The sequence below is a fragment of the Mixophyes fleayi genome, chromosome 1, assembly GCF_038048845.1.
Source record: "Mixophyes fleayi isolate aMixFle1 chromosome 1, aMixFle1.hap1, whole genome shotgun sequence".
NCBI classification, from domain to species: Eukaryota; Metazoa; Chordata; class Amphibia; order Anura; family Limnodynastidae; genus Mixophyes; species Mixophyes fleayi.
In genome coordinates, this window is record NC_134402.1 from 367148490 (window position 1) to 367174362 (window position 25873).

Below are 25873 nucleotides of genomic sequence, written 5' to 3' on the forward strand. Positions count from 1 at the left end.
CAATATCAATATGCTTCTTAGCGAAGCCAGCAAAACAGAGAGTAGCTTGTTTAGAGTTTAAAATACAAGTGTTTAATGTGAAGGCAATTGTGTGAAGGGCAGTATCACATTTGTACTAGTACATGGGCAAAAGACAGAAAGCTGTGTTTAACAGTAGAACCCATTTTTTTTTTTTTTTAACAAACTAATTGTATTCATTTGAATTATATTGTGACATTCCCTATCACATTGGGCATTCACGTGGTGTTGTGGCAGCTACAAGTAGCACCAACTTCAAGTAGCTTTAGGCTGGGTACACACTAAAGAAAATTTCTCCTGATGCGACATCTTTAATGATTTTACCAACAACAGGAAAAAAAAGTCCTGATTTACCTTCAGATCTTTGCTCTTCATATGTCCTAACCATCGGTTGAAAAGATCCTGACTGCACACTGCATAGAGATCTATGGACACTGCTGGAATCAGAACGACATCATTTAATCGTTGAACAACATTTTTAGTCCGGTTTAAAAATCAAATAAAGTGAAATGTGTATATTCAGAACCTTTTATACATATCTAATATATATAAGCCTAGTGGCGTGTGTTAGTCTGTGTGTGGAAAAAAAACAAAACAAGCTGCAGCGCCACCTGCTGGGCAGAGTTATACACTGACCTACTAAATTCTTAGCATTATCTAATATTATAAAAGTAAAAGCCTAGTGGTGTGTGTTAGTGTGTGTGTGTGTGTGTGGAAAAAACTATTTTCTCAGAAAGGGCTCATCCAATTGACCTGAAATTTGGTATACTGACATTATTTGACCAAAAAATTAGAATAGTGAAGTCAGTTAACTTCCATCATCCCCCCTTCCCCCCGTGGGAGGGGTAGTAAAGGCTAAATTTATGAGTTGAGGGCTCAAACTCATTTTCGTGAGGTAATTTTACCTCATGAACACACATTAAAAAGGGCGCTTGCATCGGGAAGTAACGCTCTTCCCCTGAGGAGGCCTGGGCTAGGCCCAAATGCATGACAAGAACCTTTTTAAGACCTTAAGTAGCTTGATTTGACTAGAATGCATGAGTATCATGCACGGGTTAACTTGTGTATACATATAATTGTTCATGTTGCAGCGCACACACTAATGCGATATTGGGCCGAACGGTTGTTTGATTGGCCCAATAATCAGCTGAAAACACTGTAGTGTGTACGCAGCCTTACTCCTGTTGTCAATCCTGGATCAACTTATAGATCAGGAGCATCCCAGTAGTACTGTCAGTAGTAATACTTTTTGAACCTCTATAAGTAAAAAAGGTCAAATGGGAAGAAATTGCAAGATAGGGCACTCCAAATCCAAAAGTTTGCCAATCTCAAAGAAAACATCAGCTCTTAAGGGAAAAAAGTTACTGATGAATGTGGTGATGTGTCTAAAAAAATTAAAATAGCCAACATTCCATAAATTACACGCAGTTGCAAGAAAAGGCTCAAATCATGACCACGTTTTGCTAATAGTGGTTCTTGCTCTTATACATACTAGAATGCCCATTGCATAAGTGAGTGCCCAGCATGGTAATCTCCTGTAACTTCACATGTACCACGTTCTTACTCTAAGTGCAGGTATGTTACCTACACTGTGATCCAATAATACTGTCGACCATGTGAATTGTTGACCTAATAATACTGTCAACCAAATGAATATCTAGCTGTCGACCACATACCTTTGGAAATGTGAGGATGAGTAGTAATGATGATGATTTAGACATATAAATTGAAGATGTTACTTTGGAACTTGCTAATATGCAACAGGATGAGGGGGATAATTGTGGATCTGAAAATGCTGAAATCAATTTACAGTCTATTTTCTAATATGTCAAACTTTTCACCAATATCGGTGAATGTGTCCAAGTCAGCCACCAGTGGTACCACCTCATGCCCATGATAAGTGCATTGTCATGCCTAGGGAAAAAAAACAAAAAACCACCTCCTGTGTTTGTGTTAAGAAAAAAGGATCTCTCCTGTTTGTCTGGTCTGTCATCTGTGGAATTACTGCTGCAACCATGTGTAGGATCATTTCCTCAGGTTTACTTATACAGCAGGTTGATATGTTATAGCAACGTACTCCAATGGGAGGTCTGACTGGGACCCTAACCCCCTTAGAACCTGGCCAGGGTCCAACTGGACCACCTCACACTGGTTACATCCCCATTGGTGCAGGGGTGTCTGGATGCATAACCGGTTAGACAAACAAACCAAATCCATCCAGTGGAAGGCCCAGAGCAGGCTGCCTGGATCAAAGTTCTCGCCAGTATATACCAATGGGATGTCCGACCTGTACCTCAAACCTCTAGTATGTCTTTTGAGATCCAATGTTACCAGTCTATGAAATTTTGTCCAAATCCAGACAGTGAAAGGCTCGGAACAGGCTCCACGAGTCAAAGCTCTGCCCAGTGTTCATCAACGTCAGGTCCGACTGGGACCTCAACCCCCTGGTATGTCTTCTAGGATCCAATGTTACCAGTCTGCAAATATTTTGGACAAATCCATCCAGTAGAAGGCTCAGAATGTGCTTCCTGGGTCAAAGTTCTGTTCAGTGTACAGCAACGGGAGGTCCGACTGGGACCTTAACCCCTTAAAATCTGCCCAGGATCCAACTGGACCACCCCGCATTGGTTTCATTCCAATCGGTGCAGGGGTGTCCAAATGTATAAACAGACAGACAAAGAAACCACATCCATCCAGTGAAATGCCCAGAACAGACCCCCCGGGTCAAAGTTCTTGCCACCGTATACCATCGGGAGGTCCGACAGTGACCTCAACCGCTAATATCTGCCCGGGATCCAACTGGACCACCTCACTCTGGTTTCATCCCAATCAGTGCAGGGGTGTGGAAGTTATTCGCCTACAAACAAACTTCTAATACACATATATATTTATGTTTTTGTGGGAATGTGCTGCTCTAAATCAAAGAGCACGCTTTTTTGGCTGCTTTGTAGTACAGATGTAAGTGATACTGCCCCTCACAAAACTGCTTTTAGGTTGAAACACATTTTTTTTTTTTAAAAGAAAAACATTTTTTTTCTGGGTGTGCTGCACACAGTCTTACAGTACATACTGGTGGTAGTCAAATTCCCACTGGAAGAAATACAGACACTTATCATGCCGACAGGGTAAAAGCCGGTGTTCCAATTTGACCGACGCTGATAAAATACCGACATTGTGATTTCTGTCAGTCAAAATGCTGACAATGTGGGGTAATAAATGGTTAATGATAGATGAATGAAACTCTATTTTACATAGGTGAACTACAGGTCCCAGCAAGCCCAGGCTGTCATGAACAGTCTGGGCATGCTGGTGCTTATGTACTACAAGCACCAGCATAACCATGGCTGCCAAGATCTGCTGGCACTTGGGGAACCACAAATGGCAGCATGCCCTAACACCCAGGGCCGCTGAACTATGTAGTGCACCAAAGCAAATTGTAAATGCAAGACACCCCTTTTCACTGTAAGAGAGTACACTTAGATGTTTGACAACCTGCTAAAATGAAATTGTTCTTACTTTGTTTTTGTGTAAAATATCTCCTGCAATATCTATTCCCTAAAGCAACCTCAAGGAACATCAATGTAAATCACAGCAATTTATTCTCTCTGATAATTCTACAATTGCCATTTACGATTGTCTGCAAATTTCCTCTGCTTGTGTTGACCTTTTCCAATTACCAAGTTATATAAAACATCTTAAAAATAAATTTCTCTAAATTGGATTGATTGTCTCCATTATATGTGACCTATTTTTATTGTCAGCTCTGGAATCCATTAGCAAGGAATGATTGTAGGAATATTACTGCCTTTATGTAATTATCTGTCACCCTGTTGAACTTGATGAAGGGTTACTGAATATGTACTAAGAGATCTTTGCTAAGTTTTCCTTTCCCTGTGCTCTTTTTGCATGTCTGCCTTCTGTTCTGTGATGTATAAAAGTATATCTGTCTGCTTAGTACATGGTTATTGTCACTCACCGGACCGTGAGTGCCTTTACGCTGGTGCGAGGTCCTCCATCTTTTCTCCCTACACCTGTGTGGAATCGTGGCCGCTCGCTATCCTGCCATCTGTGCATGCGCAGGTCTCGCTAGTAGCTTCACCTGTCCATGGAGGCGATTGACAGATCAATCACCTCACCCTATTTGCGGCACCTGCAACCCTAGGTAGGGGCCTGATCTTGAAGTCTCATTCCCAGTGAACTTCTATAGGTGTGTGCAGATCCCAAACTGCTTCCAGCTTTACTCGTTATACAGTTTCCAAACTGTGTGCAGATTGCTCTTACTACAGCTTCCACGCTGCTCCCTTGTTCAACTCAGCGGCGGTTCCCACACCGCTACAACACTATCATCCCGCTGATCGTGTCACAGCTTCCACGCTGCTCCTGGCTCCACTCAGCAGCGGTCCTCTGACCGTTCCAACGCTGACACCCTGCTGATCGTGTTACAGCTTCCACGCTGCTCCCCTGCTCAACTCAGCGGCGGTTCCCATACCGCTACAACGCTTCATCTCCCAGCTGATTCCGGATCTACACAACTGGGTATGCGTTACTAACTATTGACTATTATCTATTCTACTCACATACCAGTTGCATCCATTGTTGTTTATTGCGCAGGGTACAGGTACCCATATAGACTGTGTTTCTGCATAGCTCCAGTTAGGACTTGCTGTCACTCAAGCTCGTTACCTACTCACGCTACTACTTGGCGTCATTGTGCATAAACTGCTGTGATCAGCTTCTTCCCACTGCAAGGCACCAACTATATATACAGACTATTCATTGTGCCTTCCTAGACATTGCTCTACTCGCGCTGTTCCCATAGAGCCACAGTTTGCCTTTCAACTTCACTCTCCTGCACCTGGACAAGTCCTCACTCCCTCCACAGCAGTGGTACAACTTGCTGCACGCAGACCACTGACTTCCCTGCTACATACCTGCACCTGGACAAGTCCTCCTATCACAGCGGTGGTACAACTTGCTACTCGCAGACCACTGACTTTCCTATTACCTACCTACACCTGGACCCGTTTCCCCACCATAGCGGTGGTACAACTTGCTGCACGCAGACCACCGACTACCCTGCTACCTACCTGCACCAATCCTATTCTTCCCATCAGAGCAGTGGTACAACTTGCTGTACGCAGACCACTGACTCCTCCTCTACCTATCATCACCGATCCACGTTCACTCCTCATGTCTACATTATCTCCAGTTTTCAGTTTACAACTCCAAGTCGTTGATTGCCTCAGACTATCTCTACTCTCCTGCTGTTGTGTCGCTCCAATCATTCACCTGCCTGCTTTGAGGTGCGTGCCATATCCCCTCCTCTCCAGCAGAGTACCATCTGGTGAAACTCGGGTAGCAACTCCTAGTGCCCGTGACAGTAAGATCAGGCCATGACAGACCCAGGATTGGAACCAACAACTAAGGAGATGCTGCAGCATTTGATTACTCGGGTAGAACAACAGGATGCCCGGCAGCAACATCTGTTTCAGTGTTTCCAAACGCTGGCCAACCGAGCAGTCTCTCCACAAAATGTTTCAGCGACTGTTGAACCTCCAGCATCATCTTCTCCCCCAGTGCCATCCCAGGTGTCTACAGCTTCCAAGCTACACCTGCCTACTCCCTCAAAATATGACAGAGACCCAAAGCAGACAAGATCAAGGACGCTCTGACCACACAAGAGTTACCATCATCCTAGGACGACCTAATTTCCCTTTGTCATAGGGTAGATATGAGATTCCGTGAGAGAGAGTCTGAAAGAACAAGCACCTTTAAAGGGTCCTCTACTCCATCACCTCCAATTCGTCAGCCTCCGCCTCCAGTGGAACCCATGTGTCACTCACCGGACTGTGAGTGCTTCTTCCCGGACATTTAGGAACCGTAGCCGTCCTCCATCCTGAGGGACTGCGCATGCGCAGCCCTTTCTAATCCTTCAGTGTATGTTCCTTTAACTTAATTGGCAGATCAGGCAACACTCCCTATATTAAGCACCTATGGTCATCACCACGTTGCCTGATCTTGGAGTCTCATTCCCCATGAGTCTCTGAAGGTGTTCCTGTGTTTCCTCGTTTATTCAGCCCTGCTGATTCCTGTGGTTTCCAAACCACTTCTACCTCTGTGGTTTCCTAACCACTTCTACTACTGTGGTTCCCATACCACATCTACCCTTCTGTGTATCATCGTGACTGTGAGCTGATTCCTATCCGCTGCCTCCGTGCACTACAGTCTTCTAACCACTTCAACTCTACTATGTATTATTGGGACTGTTAGCTGATTCCTATCCGCTGCCTCCGTGCACTACAGTCTCCCATCCACATCCACTCACCTGTTCATCATCGTGACTGTTAGCTGATTCCTATCCGCTGCCTCCGTGCACTACAGTCTTCAACCTGCAACTCGTCTGTGTTTCATCGTGACTGTTAGCTGATTCCTATCCGCTGCCTCCGTGCACTACAGTCTTCAACCTGCAACTCGTCTGTGTTTCATCGTGACTGTTAGCTGATTCCTATCCGCTGCCTCCGTGCACTACAGTCTTCAACCTGCAACTCGTCTGTGTTTCATCGGGACTGTTTGGCTGATTCCTATCCGCTGCCTCTGTGCGCTTCAGTCTTCAGTTCATGTCAACTCTCCCGTGTTTCCTCGAGACTGCTGCCACTATTGCTATCCGCTACTCTCCGTGATCAACAGTTCCAGTTCAACTCTGCTCTCCGTGTCCCATCGTTACTGCACCTGCTGGTTGCTATTGGCTACCTCCGTGTGTCCGCAGAGACCTGCTGCTGCTACTCCTCAGCGCTACTCATCCATCTACTGCTGATCCGCTCTCCACGCTTTCCTGTGTTCCCGCTGGTCTCTACCCGCCTGTCAGCATTGGATTCGTGTCTTCCTACTTACCTCTCTGCTAGACCATCGCCATTCTCCAGGGTCCTCCAGGAGTCCAGTTCCACGCTCTACTGATTCCTGTATATTTGTTTCCCTGCTGGTCTACCTACCTGTGCGCTGCACCTACTAGACCAGCGCTTCACCCATCCAGGGACTTTGCATCCTGCCGGCCTCCTGCCGTTCAGGTATCTCTGCACTCCTGTCTGACTGCCTGCTTCTGAACCACGGTATGCATACTTCTCATTGACTGTGCTGGGGTATTGCATATCTTGCTGGACTGTGTTGGTTCTCCTCTGGAGTTTGCTATCCGCTGAGTCGATTGCCATCATTGACTGTGTTATCTCGTGCTGGATTACTTCAAGAGACTTTCTATTATGGCAGTGCTGTTCAGTCATATATATATATATATTGTGCATATTACTGTGGATCAAAGTTAAGGTGCCCGTGTATATCTTGTGTTGCAGTCTCTCCCCGTGCACCTCCTCACATATATATTCAGTGGTACAACTTGCTAATGGCAGACCACTGATCCCTGTTTCCAGTATCACTTGTTCCAGTATCCTCTCACATAGCAGTGGTACAACTTGCTAAACGCAGACCACTGACTCCCCGGATACCTCCACTTGGATTCCATTCCTTCACTCTGACAGCGGTACAATTTGCTATCCGCAGACCGCTGACTCTCATCACCTCCTCGTTTCTGTTGGACATTCCTCCTCACTATAGCAGTGGTACAACTTGCTACCGCAGACCACTGACTACCTTCACGTGTCCTTTGTCCATACAGTTCCTCGTGTATTATTACCATCATATTGCCAGTGCTGCTAGTCATAGACTTTCCTGAGCATCTCATCATCTGCTATTTCCTGTTCCGTGATCACCCTGCTACCAGAGTACCATATTACCACCTATACTGCTCTGGTAAGCCTATCACCTGGTGATCCCTGGGTAAAGACTCCTAGTGCCCGTGACAGTAAGATCAGGCAAACAGACCCAGATACGGAACCTACCGCTAAAGAGATGCTGCAGCATCTGGTCAGCCGTGTGGAGCAACAGGATGCTCGCCAACAGCTGTTACTTCAATGTTACCAATCGTTAACCTCCCAAGGAACATCTGGACAGACTGTTACAGCTAATATTGAAGCTCCTGTGCTTTCCTCCGTTTCCTCAGTGCCATCCCAGGTGTCTACAGCTTCCACGCTTCACCTGCCTACTCCGTCAAAATACGACGGGGACCCCAAAACTTGTAGGGGTTTCCTTAACCAATGTTCAGTCCATTTTGAGCTCCAACCTCAAAATTTTTCTACCCATCGTTCCAGAGTGGCCTATCTTATCTCATTGTTTTCTGGACAAGCCCTGGCTTGGGCCTCCCCGCTGTGGGAGAGAAACGATCCAATTCTACAAGATAGTGCCAAATTCATTTCCACGTTCCGAAGTGTGTTCGATGAACCAGGTCGTGTGACCTCCGCTGCTTCCAGCATTCTTCGTTTGCGACAAGGCTCCCATACAGTAGGCCAGTATGTCATTCAATTTAGGATCTTAGCCTCTGAACTTCAGTGGAACACTGAAGCATTAGTTGCCGCCTTCTGGCAGGGGCTCTCCGATAAAATTAAAGATGCACTGACTACCCAAGAGCTTCCTTCGTCACTAGAAGATTTGATCTCTCTTTGCCATCGTGTAGATATGAGATTTCGTGAAAGAGAGTCTGAGAAAACAACGGCTGTTAAAGCACCTCTTCGTTCAACCCCTCAATTTCGTCCAGCTTCACCCTCTGTGATTCCCATGGAGATAGGACGTTCCAAATTATCTTCAGAGGAAAGGAAACGAAGAGTAAAGAATAGACTCTGTATCTATTGTGCTGATTCCACGCATATGCTCAGCTCTTGCCCTAAGAGATCGGGAAATGCCAGGCCCTAACTAGTTCTGGAGAGGTGAAGTTAGGGTCCCTGGAGTCCTCTCCATCGTCTATGAAATCTAAAGTCTGCGCTTTTGATGTTACGATTTCCTTTGCTACCAAATCCTTTGAGTCACAGGCATTGATTGATTCCGGAGCAGCAGGAAATTTCATTTCTAAATCACTAGTGAATCAATGGTCCCTACCAGTGATTACTTTAAAAACACCCATTACTGTGACGGCTATAGATGGATCACGTCTCATCAATGGTCTCATCACCCAGAGTACGTCTCCAGTAACTCTTCAGATTGGTGTACTACACCATGAAGAAATTTCGTTTTTAATTCTTCCAGTTACGACAAGTCCGATTGTCTTAGGCCTTCCATGGCTTCAGTGTCACTCTCCCCAGATTGACTGGCGCACCCCTCAAGTTACGTCTTGGGGGTCTGAATGTCACCATCGTTGCCTTTCCCAAGTTATTCCTCTTAAAGTACAGCAATCTTCCATCTCATCTTCCTCCCCGGGACTCCCTCCTCAGTATGCTTCATTTGCCGATGTGTTTGATAAAGCTCAGTCTGAACGTCTTCCTCCTCATCGTTCTTGGGATTGTCCGATCGACCTTCTACCTGGCAAGACTCCTCCCAGGGGTCGGGTCTATCCTCTCTCGTTACCTGAAACTCAAGCCACATCTGAGTACATACAGGAGAATCTCCAGCGTGGGTTTATTCGACCTTCCACCTCTCCCGCTGGAGCTGGGTTCTTCTTCGTCAAAAAGAAGGATGGATCACTACGCCCTTGCATAGATTTTCGTGGACTCAACGCCATTACTATCAAGAATCGGTATCCCATTCCGCTGATCACTGAGCTATTCGATCGCATCAAGGGAGCTCGGATATTTACTAAGTTGGATCTTCGTGGTGCCTACAATTTAATTAGAATCCGTTCCGGTGACGAATGGAAGACAGCGTTCAACACCAGAGATGGGCATTACGAATATTTAGTAATGCCTTTCGGGCTGTGTAATGCCCCCGCTGTTTTCCAAGGCTTCATCAATGAGATCTTTCGGGACTTATTATATGTATGTGTCGTTGTCTACCTGGACGACATATTGATCTTTTCACAGGACCTGCCTTCTCATCACCAACATGTGGCAGAGGTCCTCTCCAGACTACGGAAAAATTCATTGTTCTGTAAATTGGAAAAATGTTCATTCGAGTTACCCCAGATTCCATTCTTGGGGTATATAGTTTCCGGAGTTGGCCTGAAGATGGATCCAGACAAAGTAAATGCTGTATTACATTGGCCCCAGCCAACTACTCTTCGTGCCATCCAGCGTTTTTTAGGTTTTGCCAATTACTATAGACGCTTCATTCAAGACTTTTCATCCATTGCATCTCCTATTGTGGCCCTGACTCGGAAAGGGGCTAATACTAAGCAATGGTCATCTGAGGCTCTCCAAGCCTTTCAAATTCTCAAAGAGTCCTTCTCATCTGCTCCCATTCTTCGACAGCCTGATGTGACACTCCCCTTCTTCCTAGAAGTAGATGCCTCTAATGTGGGCTTAGGAGCCATTCTCTCCCAACGCTCGGAGCAACAAAAATTACATCCTTGTGCCTTCTACTCTCGGGGTCTTCTGCCCGCAGAGAAAAATGATACAATCGGGGACAAGGAGTTACTGGCCATCAAAGCTGCATTAGAGGAATGGAGATACTTGTTGGAAGGAGCTCGCCATCCGGTGACGATCTTCACGGATCATAAGAACTTGTCATATCTGCAATCTGCCCAATGCTTGAACCCTCGTCAAGCAAGATGGTCTCTTTTCTTTTCCCGTTTTGAATTAATTATAACCTTCAAACCAGCCGCTAAGAACAAGAAAGCTGACGCTCTATCTCGAGCTTTTGTGACGTCCTCTGATGTAGAAGAGGTTCCCAACCATGCTATTCTAGACCCCAAATGTATTTCTCTGGCTGCTTCATCCACCAAAATGCTACCATTTGGGAAGACCCTCGTGCCTCCTACTCTGAGGAGGAAAATCCTTTCGTGGTTCCATGCCTCTCGTTTTTCTGGACACGCCGGTGAACACAAGACCTTTGAGATTCTCTCTCGAAGTTACTGGTGGCCTTCAATGAGGAGAGACGTCAAAGAGTTTATTGCTTCCTGTGATTTATGTTCTCAGTTCAAATCCCCCCGCAGAACTCCAGCAGGGTTGCTGCGACCACTACCCATTCCGTCCAAGCCTTGGACCCATATTAGTATGGATTTCGTTACTGATTTGCCACCAAGTAAGAATCACAATACTATTTGGGTAGTGGTAGACAGATTTTCGAAGATGGCTCATTTCGTCCCTCTGTCCGGTTTACCTTCCTCGTCTACTCTGGCTGAACATTTCATTAAAGAAATCTTCCGCATCCATGGATGTCCGTCTGAGATTGTGTCAGATAGAGGAGTACAATTCGTTTCCAGATTCTGGCGGGCCCTTTGTAAAACCTTGGGCATACGATTAGCACTCTCATCTTCTTACCATCCGCAATCTAACGGACAAACGGAACGAGTCAATCAAGATCTTGAGACTTTTATAAGGATGTTCTCTTCAGCCAATCAAGACAACTGGGTAGAATTGCTTCCTTGGGCTGAATTCGCCCATAACAACATGTACCATGAGTCATCATCCAAAACTCCATTCTTTGTGGTCTACGGTCACCATCCGTCTTTTCCGGAATTTCCTGCCCTCCCGCCCACCCAAGTTCCTGCTGTGGAGACTGCTTGTCAGACCTTCAAAAATATCTGGTCTCAGGTCAAAACCTGTTTAAAGAAGACATCTAACAAATATAAGTCTTTCGCAGATAAGAAGAGACGGGCTATTCCACCACTAAAAATTGGAGATCGTGTCTGGTTATCTACCAAAAATATTCGTATGAAGTTCCATCTATGAAATTCGCCCCTCGTTTTATTGGTCCATATAGGATCATTCAAGTTATCAATCCAGTATGTGTTAAACTTCTTCTTCCTAAGAATCTTCGGATTTCCAATGCCTTCCGTGTGTCCTTGCTCAAACCTCTCATCATCAACCGTTTCTCGACTCCTCCCTCAGCACCACAGCCAGTTCAAGTTCATCAGGAGGAGGATTTCGAGATTACTGAGGTATTGGATGCAAAAATTTCGCGAGGAGTTCTCCGTTTCCTCGTTCATTGGAAGGGCTTTGGTCCTGAAGAGCGCTCATGGATCAAAGCTGAAGATCTTAATGCTCCTGCCCTTCTGAAGAAGTTTTATTCCAAAAATCCGGACAAGCCCGGTTCCAGGCGTTCTGTGCCCACCTTTAAAAGGGGGGGTACTGTCACTCACCGGACTGTGAGTGCTTCTTGCCGGACATTTAGGAACCGTGGCCGTCCTCCATCCTGAGGGACTGCGCATGCGCAGCCCTTTCTAATCCTTCAGTGTATGTTCCTTTAACTTAATTGGCAGATCAGGCAACACTCCCTATATTAAGCACCTATGGTCATCACCACGTTGCCTGATCTTGGAGTCTCATTCCCCATGAGTCTCTGAAGGTGTTCCTGTGTTTCCTCGTTTATTCAGCCCTGCTGATTCCTGTGGTTTCCAAACCACTTCTACCTCTGTGGTTTCCTAACCACTTCTACTACTGTGGTTCCCATACCACATCTACCCTTCTGTGTATCATCGTGACTGTGAGCTGATTCCTATCCGCTGCCTCCGTGCACTACAGTCTTCTAACCACTTCAACTCTACTATGTATTATTGGGACTGTTAGCTGATTCCTATCCGCTGCCTCCGTGCACTACAGTCTCCCATCCACATCCACTCACCTGTTCATCATCGTGACTGTTAGCTGATTCCTATCCGCTGCCTCCGTGCACTACAGTCTTCAACCTGCAACTCGTCTGTGTTTCATCGTGACTGTTAGCTGATTCCTATCTGCTGCCTCCGTGCACTACAGTCTTCAACCTGCAACTCGTCTGTGTTTCATCGTGACTGTTAGCTGATTCCTATCCGCTGCCTCCGTGCACTACAGTCTTCAACCTGCAACTCGTCTGTGTTTCATCGGGACTGTTTGGCTGATTCCTATCCGCTGCCTCTGTGCGCTTCAGTCTTCAGTTCATGTCAACTCTCCCGTGTTTCCTCGAGACTGCTGCCACTATTGCTATCCGCTACTCTCCGTGATCAACAGTTCCAGTTCAACTCTGCTCTCCGTGTCCCATCGTTACTGCACCTGCTGGTTGCTATTGGCTACCTCCGTGTGTCCGCAGAGACCTGCTGCTGCTACTCCTCAGCGCTACTCATCCATCTACTGCTGATCCGCTCTCCACGCTTTCCTGTGTTCCCGCTGGTCTCTACCCGCCTGTCAGCATTGGATTCGTGTCTTCCTACTTACCTCTCTGCTAGACCATCGCCATTCTCCAGGGTCCTCCAGGAGTCCAGTTCCACGCTCTACTGATTCCTGTATATTTGTTTCCCTGCTGGTCTACCTACCTGTGCGCTGCACCTACTAGACCAGCGCTTCACCCATCCAGGGACTTTGCATCCTGCCGGCCTCCTGCCGTTCAGGTATCTCTGCACTCCTGTCTGACTGCCTGCTTCTGAACCACGGTATGCATACTTCTCATTGACTGTGCTGGGGTATTGCATATCTTGCTGGACTGTGTTGGTTCTCCTCTGGAGTTTGCTATCCGCTGAGTCGATTGCCATCATTGACTGTGTTATCTCGTGCTGGATTACTTCAAGAGACTTTCTATTATGGCAGTGCTGTTCAGTCATATATATATATATATATTGTGCATATTACTGTGGATCAAAGTTAAGGTGCCCGTGTATATCTTGTGTTGCAGTCTCTCCCCGTGCACCTCCTCACATATATATTCAGTGGTACAACTTGCTAATGGCAGACCACTGATCCCTGTTTCCAGTATCACTTGTTCCAGTATCCTCTCACATAGCAGTGGTACAACTTGCTAAACGCAGACCACTGACTCCCCGGATACCTCCACTTGGATTCCATTCCTTCACTCTGACAGCGGTACAACTTGCTATCCGCAGACCGCTGACTCTCATCACCTCCTCGTTTCTGTTGGACATTCCTCCTCACTATAGCAGTGGTACAACTTGCTACCGCAGACCACTGACTACCTTCACGTGTCCTTTGTCCATACAGTTCCTCGTGTATTATTACCATCATATTGCCAGTGCTGCTAGTCATAGACTTTCCTGAGCATCTCATCATCTGCTATTTCCTGTTCCATGATCAACCTGCTACCAGAGTACCATATTACCACCTATACTGCTCTGGTAAGCCTATCACCTGGTGATCCCTGGGTAAAGACTCCTAGTGCCCGTGACAGTAAGATCAGGCAAACAGACCCAGATACAGAACCTACCGCTAAAGAGATGCTGCAGCATCTGGTCAGCCGTGTGGAGCAACAGGATGCTCGCCAACAGCTGTTACTTCAATGTTACCAATCGTTAACCTCCCAAGGAACATCTGGACAGACTGTTACAGCTAATATTGAAGCTCCTGTGCTTTCCTCAGTTTCCCCAGTGCCATCCCAGGTGTCTACAGCTTCCACGCTTCACCTGCCTACTCCGTCAAAATACGACGGGGACCCCAAAACTTGTAGGGGTTTCCTTAACCAATGTTCAGTCCATTTTGAGCTCCAACCTCAAAATTTTTCTACCCATCGTTCCAGAGTGGCCTATCTTATCTCATTGTTTTCTGGACAAGCCCTGGCTTGGGCCTCCCCGCTGTGGGAGAGAAACGATCCAATTCTACAAGATAGTGCCAAATTCATTTCCACGTTCCGAAGTGTGTTCGATGAACCAGGTCGTGTGACCTCCGCTGCTTCCAGCATTCTTCGTTTGCGACAAGGCTCCCATACAGTAGGCCAGTATGTCATTCAATTTAGGATCTTAGCCTCTGAACTTCAGTGGAACACTGAAGCATTAGTTGCCGCCTTCTGGCAGGGGCTCTCCGATAAAATTAAAGATGCACTGACTACCCAAGAGCTTCCTTCGTCACTAGAAGATTTGATCTCTCTTTGCCATCGTGTAGATATGAGATTTCGTGAAAGAGAGTCTGAGAAAACAACGGCTGTTAAAGCACCTCTTCGTTCAACCCCTCAATTTCGTCCAGCTTCACCCTCTGTGATTCCCATGGAGATAGGACGTTCCAAATTATCTTCAGAGGAAAGGAAACGAAGAGTAAAGAATAGACTCTGTATCTATTGTGCTGATTCCACGCATATGCTCAGCTCTTGCCCTAAGAGATCGGGAAATGCCAGGCCCTAACTAGTTCTGGAGAGGTGAAGTTAGGGTCCCTGGAGTCCTCTCCATCGTCTATGAAATCTAAAGTCTGCGCTTTTGATGTTACGATTTCCTTTGCCACCAAATCCTTTGAGTCACAGGCATTGATTGATTCCGGAGCAGCAGGAAATTTCATTTCTAAATCACTAGTGAATCAATGGTCCCTACCAGTGATTACTTTAAAAACACCCATTACTGTGACGGCTATAGATGGATCACGTCTCATCAATGGTCTCATCACCCAGAGTACGTCTCCAGTAACTCCTCAGATTGGTGTACTACACCATGAAGAAATTTCGTTTTTAATTCTTCCAGTTACGACAAGTCCGATTGTCTTAGGCCTTCCATGGCTTCAGTGTCACTCTCCCCAGATTGACTGGCGCACCCCTCAAGTTACGTCTTGGGGGTCTGAATGTCACCATCGTTGCCTTTCCCAAGTTATTCCTCTTAAAGTACAGCAATCTTCCATCTCATCTTCCTCCCCGGGACTCCCTCCTCAGTATGCTTCATTTGCCGATGTGTTTGATAAAGCTCAGTCTGAACGTCTTCCTCCTCATCGTTCTTGGGATTGTCCGATCGACCTTCTACCTGGCAAGACTCCTCCCAGGGGTCGGGTCTATCCTCTCTCGTTACCTGAAACTCAAGCCACATCTGAGTACATACAGGAGAATCTCCAGCGTGGGTTTATTCGACCTTCCACCTCTCCCGCTGGAGCTGGGTTCTTCTTCGTCAAAAAGAAGGATGGATCACTACGCCCTTGCATAGATTTTCGTGGACTCAACGCCATTACTATCAAGAATCGGTATCCCATTCCGCTGATCACTGAGCTATTCGATCGCATCAAGGGAGCTCGGATATTTACTAAGTTGGATCTTCGTGGTGCCTACAATTTAATTAGAATCCGTTCCGGTGACGAATGGAAGACAGCGTTCAACACCAGAGATGGGCATTACGAATATTTAGTAATGCCTTTCGGGCTGTGTAATGCCCCCGCTGTTTTCCAAGGCTTCATCAATGAGATCTTTCGGGACTTATTATATGTATGTGTCGTTGTCTACCTGGACGACATATTGATCTTTTCACAGGACCTGCCTTCTCATCACCAACATGTGGCAGAGGTCCTCTCCAGACTACGGAAAAATTCATTGTTCTGTAAATTGGAAAAATGTTCATTCGAGTTACCCCAGATTCCATTCTTGGGGTATATAGTTTCCGGAGTTGGCCTGAAGATGGATCCAGACAAAGTAAATGCTGTATTACATTGGCCCCAGCCAACTACTCTTCGTGCCATCCAGCGTTTTTTAGGTTTTGCCAATTACTATAGACGCTTCATTCAAGACTTTTCATCCATTGCATCTCCTATTGTGGCCCTGACTCGGAAAGGGGCTAATACTAAGCAATGGTCATCTGAGGCTCTCCAAGCCTTTCAAATTCTCAAAGAGTCCTTCTCGTCTGCTCCCATTCTTCGACAGCCTGATGTGACACTCCCCTTCTTCCTAGAAGTAGATGCCTCTAATGTGGGCTTAGGAGCCATTCTCTCCCAACGCTCGGAGCAACAAAAATTACATCCTTGTGCCTTCTACTCTCGGGGTCTTCTGCCCGCAGAGAAAAATGATACAATCGGGGACAAGGAGTTGCTGGCCATCAAAGCTGCATTAGAGGAATGGAGATACTTGTTGGAAGGAGCTCGCCATCCGGTGACGATCTTCACGGATCATAAGAACTTGTCATATCTGCAATCTGCCCAATGCTTGAACCCTCGTCAAGCAAGATGGTCTCTTTTCTTTTCCCGTTTTGAATTAATTATAACCTTCAAACCAGCCGCTAAGAACAAGAAAGCTGACGCTCTATCTCGAGCTTTTGTGACGTCCTCTGATGTAGAAGAGGTTCCCAACCATGCTATTCTAGACCCCAAATGTATTTCTCTGGCTGCTTCATCCACCAAAATGCTACCATTTGGGAAGACCCTCGTGCCTCCTACTCTGAGGAGGAAAATCCTTTCGTGGTTCCATGCCTCTCGTTTTTCTGGACACGCCGGTGAACACAAGACCTTTGAGATTCTCTCTCGAAGTTACTGGTGGCCTTCAATGAGGAGAGACGTCAAAGAGTTTATTGCTTCCTGTGATTTATGTTCTCAGTTCAAATCCCCCCGCAGAACTCCAGCAGGGTTGCTGCGACCACTACCCATTCCGTCCAAGCCTTGGACCCATATTAGTATGGATTTCGTTACTGATTTGCCACCAAGTAAGAATCACAATACTATTTGGGTAGTGGTAGACAGATTTTCGAAGATGGCTCATTTCGTCCCTCTGTCCGGTTTACCTTCCTCGTCTACTCTGGCTGAACATTTCATTAAAGAAATCTTCCGCATCCATGGATGTCCGTCTGAGATTGTGTCAGATAGAGGAGTACAATTCGTTTCCAGATTCTGGCGGGCCCTTTGTAAAACCTTGGGCATACGATTAGCACTCTCATCTTCTTACCATCCGCAATCTAACGGACAAACGGAACGAGTCAATCAAGATCTTGAGACTTTTATAAGGATGTTCTCTTCAGCCAATCAAGACAACTGGGTAGAATTGCTTCCTTGGGCTGAATTCGCCCATAACAACATGTACCATGAGTCATCATCCAAAACTCCATTCTTTGTGGTCTACGGTCACCATCCGTCTTTTCCGGAATTTCCTGCCCTCCCGCCCACCCAAGTTCCTGCTGTGGAGACTGCTTGTCAGACCTTCAAAAATATCTGGTCTCAGGTCAAAACCTGTTTAAAGAAGACATCTAACAAATATAAGTCTTTCGCAGATAAGAAGAGACGGGCCATTCCACCACTAAAAATTGGAGATCGTGTCTGGTTATCTACCAAAAATATTCGTTTGAAGGTTCCATCTATGAAATTCGCCCCTCGTTTTATTGGTCCATATAGGATCATTCAAGTTATCAATCCAGTTTGTGTTAAACTTCTTCTTCCTAAGAATCTTCGGATTTCCAATGCCTTCCGTGTGTCCTTGCTCAAACCTCTCATCATCAACCGTTTCTCGACTCCTCCCTCAGCACCGCAGCCAGTTCAAGTTCATCAGGAGGAGGATTTCGAGATTACTGAGGTATTGGATGCAAAAATTTCGCGAGGAGTTCTCCGTTTCCTCGTTCATTGGAAGGGCTTTGGTCCTGAAGAGCGCTCATGGATCAAAGCTGAAGATCTTAATGCTCCTGCCCTTCTGAAGAAGTTTTATTCCAAAAATCCGGACAAGCCCGGTTCCAGGCGTTCTGTGCCCACCTTTAAAAGGGGGGGTACTGTCACTCACCGGACTGTGAGTGCTTCTTGCCGGACATTTAGGAACCGTGGCCGTCCTCCATCCTGAGGGACTGCGCATGCACAGCCCTTTCTAATCCTTCAGTGTATGTTCCTTTAACTTAATTGGCAGATCAGGCAACACTCCCTATATTAAGCACCTATGGTCATCACCACGTTGCCTGATCTTGGAGTCTCATTCCCCATGAGTCTCTGAAGGTGTTCCTGTGTTTCCTCATTTATTCAGCCCTGCTGATTCCTGTGGTTTCCAAACCACTTCTACCTCTGTGGTTTCCTAACCACTTCTACTACTGTGGTTCCCATACCACATCTACCCTTCTGTGTATCATCGTGACTGTGAGCTGATTCCTATCCGCTGCCTCCGTGCACTACAGTCTTCTAACCACTTCAACTCTACTATGTATTATTGGGACTGTTAGCTGATTCCTATCCGCTGCCTCCGTGCACTACAGTCTCCCATCCACATCCACTCACCTGTTCATCATCGTGACTGTTAGCTGATTCCTATCCGCTGCCTCCGTGCACTACAGTCTTCAACCTGCAACTCGTCTGTGTTTCATCGTGACTGTTAGCTGATTCCTATCCGCTGCCTCCGTGCACTACAGTCTTCAACCTGCAACTCGTCTGTGTTTCATCGTGACTGTTAGCTGATTCCTATCTGCTGCCTCCGTGCACTACAGTCTTCAACCTGCAACTCGTCTGTGTTTCATCGGGACTGTTTGGCTGATTCCTATCCGCTGCCTCTGTGCGCTTCAGTCTTCAGTTCATGTCAACTCTCCCGTGTTTCCTTGAGACTGCTGCCACTATTGCTATCCGCTACTCTCCGTGATCAACAGTTCCAGTTCAACTCTGCTCTCCCGTGTCCCATCGTTACTGCACCTGCTGGTTGCTATTGGCTACCTCCGTGTGTCCGCAGAGACCTGCTGCTGCTACTCCTCAGCGCTACTCATCCATCTACTGCTGATCCGCTCTCCATGCTTTCCTGTGTTCCCGCTGGTCTCTACCCGCCTGTCAGCATTGGATTCGTGTCTTCCTACTTACCTCTCTGCTAGACCATCGCCATTCTCCAGGGTCCTCCAGGAGTCCAGTTCCACGCTCTACTGATTCCTGTATATTTGTTTCCCTGCTGGTCTACCTACCTGTGCGCTGCACCTACTAGACCACCGCTTCACCCATCCAGGGACTTTGCATCCTGCCGGCCTCCTGCCGTTCAGGTATCTCTGCACTCCTGTCTGACTGCCTGCTTCTGAACCACGGTATGCATACTTCTCATTGACTGTGCTGGGGTATTGCATATCTTGCTGGACTGTGTTGGTTCTCCTCTGGAGTTTGCTATCCGCTGAGTCGATTGCCATCATTGACTGTGTTATCTCGTGCTGGATTACTTCAAGAGACTTTCTATTATGGCAGTGCTGTTCAGTCATATATATATATATATTGTGCATATTACTGTGGATCAAAGTTAAGGTGCCCGTGTATATCTTGTGTTGCAGTCTCTCCCCGTGCACCTCCTCACATATATATTCAGTGGTACAACTTGCTAATGGCAGACCACTGATCCCTGTTTCCAGTATCACTTGTTCCAGTATCCTCTCACATAGCAGTGGTACAACTTGCTAAACGCAGACCACTGACTCCCCGAATACCTCCACTTGGATTCCATTCCTTCACTCTGACAGCGGTACAACTTGCTATCCGCAGACCGCTGACTCTCATCACCTCCTCGTTTCTGTTGGACATTCCTCCTCACTATAGCAGTGGTACAACTTGCTACCGCAGACCACTGACTACCTTCACGTGTCCTTTGTCCATACAGTTCCTCGTGTATTATTACCATCATATTGCCAGTGCTGCTAGTCATAGACTTTCCTGAGCATCTCATCATCTGCTATTTCCTGTTCCATGATCAACCTGCTACCAGAGTACCATATTACCACCTATACTGCTCTGGTAAGCCTATCACCTGGTGATCCCTGGGTAAAGACTCCTAGTGCCCGTGACACCATGGAGGTAGGCTGCTCAAAATTAACATCTCAAGAGAGGGATCGACGAATTAAAAATAGACTCTGCATCTATTGTGCTGACCCGTCTCACAGCTTGAACTCATGCCCCAAGAAGTCGGGAAATGCCAGGCCCTAACCTGTTCTGGAGAGGTAAGGTTAGGGGCCCTGGATTCCTCTCTATCTTCTATGGATGTCAAGGTGTGTGCATTTGATGTGACCATTCTTTGTTCCTCCAAATCCTTTAGTTCCCAAGCACTCCTGGACTCTGGCGCTGCCGGCAACTTCATCTCCAGTGCTCTAGTCAACCAGTGGTCCTTACCAGTGGTCCCCTTAAAAACCGCCATAGCTGTCACCGCTATAGACGGTTCTCACATTGTCAATGGACTTATCACTCACTGTACGTCTCCGTTGATCCTCCAAGTCGGAGTGCTACACCAAGAGAAAATCTCTTTTCTGATTCTTACGGTTACTACCAGTCCCATCGTCCTTGGCCTTCCATGGCTTCAGCTTCACTCCCCACAAATTGATTGGAATACTCCCCAAGTCACATCCTGGGGTCCGAATTGTCTAACCCGAGTGGTTCCACTTAAGATCAACAAATCTTCCCTAACACCTGGCCCTCCAGGCCTTCCTCCACAGTACGCCCCGTTCACTGACGTGTTCGATAAGGCTCGGTCTGAACGTCTGCCACCTCATCGGGCATGGGATTGTCCCATAGACCTGCTACCTGGCAAAAACCCGTCTAGGGGATGTGTATATCCTCTCTCTTTGCCAGAGACTCAGGCTATGTCTGAATACATCAAGGACAATCTACATCGCGGATTCATCCGTCCTTCCAGCTCTCCCGCTGGAGCGGGGTTCTTTTTCGTTAAAAAGAAAGATGGTACTGTCGAAGTCAGCAAATTGGATAAAGTCATTTCAATTAAAGTCGAGCAAACTTGGTTGTCTTTGTCTGAAAAGATGTGTACGGTACGCTACTACGTACAAGGGCACGCTACGGCGTGAAAGGGCGTACGCATCCACTACACGTGGCAGCAACAGTAATTGGTCTTTTATCATACATTCGCACAAACACGCATACTTATAAAATAGTACACATTAATGGTAGTTGCAACACATAGTCAGTTATGTCGAAATATAGTAGTATTTATATGTTATATTAGAGTTACATGCATATTAGTGAAATACACGGAACAGGTTGAGGGAATCATATCATGAGTGGTATCATAATAAACCTCTTTACATATCCTACTGTTTGGTTCACTCTGTGAGGGAATCGCAGAGTGCATACACAAGTTATGAATGATAGGGAATTATGAACTACTTAAGACTAAGGAAAGAGGGAAGAGCCGAGCATACCCCCTGGAGAGGTGACCCCCTCCTTTAGATTCCTTAGGATGAACTAGCCAATGATTGACAATCCCTTGGACCTTCCTGAGACCTGGACCAATAGATGCAAGCTATACCATCTTCATTGTGTTACTGTATTTTTGTGTGTATATAAGCAGCAGCTTCACATCTAGTGTTCAGACATCTTGTCCCCAGACTTCAGGATTGAATGACTGCACACTGGATCCAGAGCGCCTGCGATAAGTAACGGCTGTATTTATTATCACTTCGCTTGAGCATATTATTCTACTATTTGCGAATAAATCTTTGTGTGTTGGAAACACAAATCGAGGTTCGACAATCGTTATTGGTTAGCGACAAAATGCACATAACAGAACATTAAGACCTTGCATTGACTATCGGGGGCTCAATGCCATTACCGTTAAAAACCGATACCCGATTCCACTTATCACCGAACTCTTTGACCGTATCAAGGGTGCCCGGATATTCACCAAACTTGATCTCCGTCGCGCTTACAATCTAATCCGGATCAAGTCAGGTGACGAATGGAAGACAGCGTTTAATACCAGGGATGGACATTACGAATATCTGGTGATGCCTTTTGGACTGTGTAATGCCCCTGCTGTCTTTCAAGGATTCGTGAACGAGATCTTCCGGGACCTGTTATACATATGCGTTGTAGTCTATCTGGATGACATTTTAATCTTCTCTCAAAATCTGTCCTCCCACCATCAACATGTGGCAGAAGTTCTCTCCAGGCTACGGAAGAACCCACTATTCTGCAAATTAGAGAAATGCTCCTTTGACTTATCCCAAATTCCATTCTTGGGATACATCGTATCCGGAGTAGGACTGGAGATGGATCCGGATAAAGTTAATGCCGTTCTACTTTGGCCCCAGCCAACTACTCTCAGGGCTATACAACGCTTTCTAGGCTTTGCCAATTATTATAGACGTTTTATTTTAAATTTCTCATTTCTCTGCTATTGCTTCTCCTATTGTGGCCCTGACCAAGAAGGGCGCCAATACTAAACACTGATCCTCTGAGGCCCTTCAAGCTTTCCAAAGCCTTAAAGAAGCATTTTCTACCGCTCCTGTTCTTCGGCAGCCTGATGTAAACCTTCCTTTCTTTCTCGAGGTAGACGCCTCCAATGTCGGACTAGGAGCTATTCTCTCCCAAAGATCCGAGCAACAGAAGTTCCATCCCTGTGCCTTCTACTCCCGGGGCCTGCTACCCGCGGAGAAGAACTACACCATCGGTGACAAAGAACTGTTGGCAATAAAAGTCGCATTGGAGGAGTGGAGATATTTACTGGAGGGGGCTCATTTTCCTGTAACCATCTTCACCGACCACAAAAATCTCCTCTATTTACAGACAGCCCAATGTCTAAACCCTCGACAGGCGGGGTGGTCACTTTTCTTTTCTCGCTTCGAACTCGTTATAACATTCAAACCTGCTGCAAAGAACAGGAAAGCAGATGCTTTATCCAGAGCATTTGCCCCTCCTTCTGACACCTTGGATTCTTCCGATCACCCTATACTGGATCCTAAATGTGTGACTTTGGCCACTTCATCCACCTATATGCTACCGTTTTGGAAAACTCTTGTTCCTCCATCTCTACGCAAGAAAATATTATCATGGTACCATTTTTCACGGTTCTCTGGACATTCTGGTGAACGAAAGACCTTTGAGATCCTTTCCCGGAGTTATTGGTGGCCTTCTATCAGAAAGGATGTCAGAGAGTTCGTGGCCGCTTGCGAGATCTGCTCTCAATTTAAGTCTTCCCGCAGAACACCAGCGGGATTGCTCCAACCACTACCTATTCCTACTAAACACTTAACTGACGTATAATAGACAATCATGGTGGACCAACGAAATATATCACTCCTTTAGCTCTAACAAACGATCCATGGTGTTCTGTATTTTAAAAATATTAGTTCATTTGCTACTTTGTCACCGAACTACCTCTTAGCAAGAGATGTAATACCATCTGGGTAGTGGTGGATAGATTCTCCAAGATGGTTCACTTCGTCCCGCTAACCGGATTACCATCTTCTTCTACCTTGGCTGACCATTTTATTAAGGAGATCTTTCGGATTCACTGCTGTCCATCCGAGATTGTGTCCGATAGAGGAGTACAGTTCGTCTCCAGATTCTGGCGAGCCCTTTGCAAGAACTTGGGTATCCGACTGTCTCTATCATCGTCTTACCATCCCCAATCAAACAGCCAGACCGAAAGAGTCAATCAAGATCTCAAGACCTTCATAAGGATCTTTTCCTCAGCCAATCAAGATAATTGGGTAGAATTACTCCCGTTGACTGAGTTTGCCCACAATAACATGTACCATGAGTCTTCAACAAAAACTCCTTTTTTCGTGGTTTACGGTCACCATCCGTCTCTCCCAGAGTTTCCTGCCCTCCCTCCCACCCAAATCCCTGCGGTGGAGAGACTGTCAAAACTTTAAAACCATCTGGACTCAGGTGAGATCATCCCTGAAGGAAGCATCAACCAGATACAAATTCTTCGCAGATAAAAAGAGGCGAGCCATTCCACCACTCAAGCTTGGAGACCGTGTATGGCTTTCTACTAAAAATATCCGCTTGAAGGTTCCGTCCATGAAGTTTGCGCCACGCTTCATCGGGCCATACAAGATCACTCAAGTCATAAATCCAGTATGCTTCAAGCTACTTTTACCCAAGAACCTCCGGATCTCCAATGCCTTCCATGTCTCCCTGCTCAAACCTCTTGTTATCAATCGCTTTTCTGCTCCTCCTTCTGTACCTAAACCAGTACAGATGCACCAAGAAGAGGAGTTCGAGATCTCTCAGATCCTGGATGCTAAAATTTCGCGAGGAACTCTCCGATTCCTCGTTCATTGGAAGGGCTTTGGTCCTGTAGAACGCTCATGGATTCGTGCTGATGACCTCAACGCTCCAGCCCTGCTTAAAAAATTCTATCTAAAATTTCCGGGCACACCCGGTTCCAAGTGTTCTGTGCCCACCTTTAAAAGGGGGGGTACTGTCACTCACCGGACCGTGAGTGCCTCTACGCTGGTGCGGGGTCCTCCATCTTTTCTCCCTACACCTGTGTGGAATCGTGGCCGCTCGCTATCCTGCCATCTGCGCATGCGCAGGTCTCGCTAGTAGCTTCACCTGTCCATGGAGGTGATTGACAGATCAATCACCTCACCCTATTTGAGGCACCTGCAACCCTAGGTAGGGGCCTGATCTTGAAGTCTCATTCCCAGTGAACTTCTATAGGTGTGTGCAGATCCCAAACTGCTTCCAGCTTTACTTGTTGTACAGTTTCCAAACTGTGTGCAGATTGCTCTTACTACAGCTTCCACGCTGCTCCCTTGTTCAACTCAGCGGCGGTTCCCACACCGCTACAACACTATCATCCCTCTGATCGTGTCACAGCTTCCACACTGCTCCTGGCTCCACTCAGCAGCGGTCCTCTGACCGTTCCAACGCTGACACCCTGCTGATTGTGTTACAGCTTCCACGCTGCTCCCCTGCTCAACTCAGCGGCGGTTCCCATACCGCTACAACGCTTCATCTCCCAGCTGATTCCGGATCTACACAACTGGGTATGCGTTACTAACTATTGACTATTATCTATTCTACTCACATACCAGTTGCATCCATTGTTGTTTATTGCGCAGGGTACAGGTACCCATATAGACTGTGTTTCTGCATAGCTCCAATTAGGACTTGCTGTCACTCAAGCTCGTTACCTACTCACGCTACTACTTGGAGTCATTGTGCATAAACTGCTGTGATCAGCTTCTTCCCACTGCAAGGCACCAACTATATATACAGACTATTCATTGTGCCTTCCTAGACATTGCTCTACTCGCGCTGTTCCCATACAGCCACAGTTTGCCTTTCAACTTCACTCTCCTGCACCTGGACAAGTCCTCACTCCCTCCACAGCAGTGGTACAACTTGCTGCACGCAGACCACCGACTACCCTGCTACCTACCTGCACCAATCCTATTCTTCCCATCAGAGCAGTGATACAACTTGCTGTACACAGACCACTGACTTCTCCTCTACCTATCATCACCGATCCACGTTCACTCCTCGTGTCTACATTATCT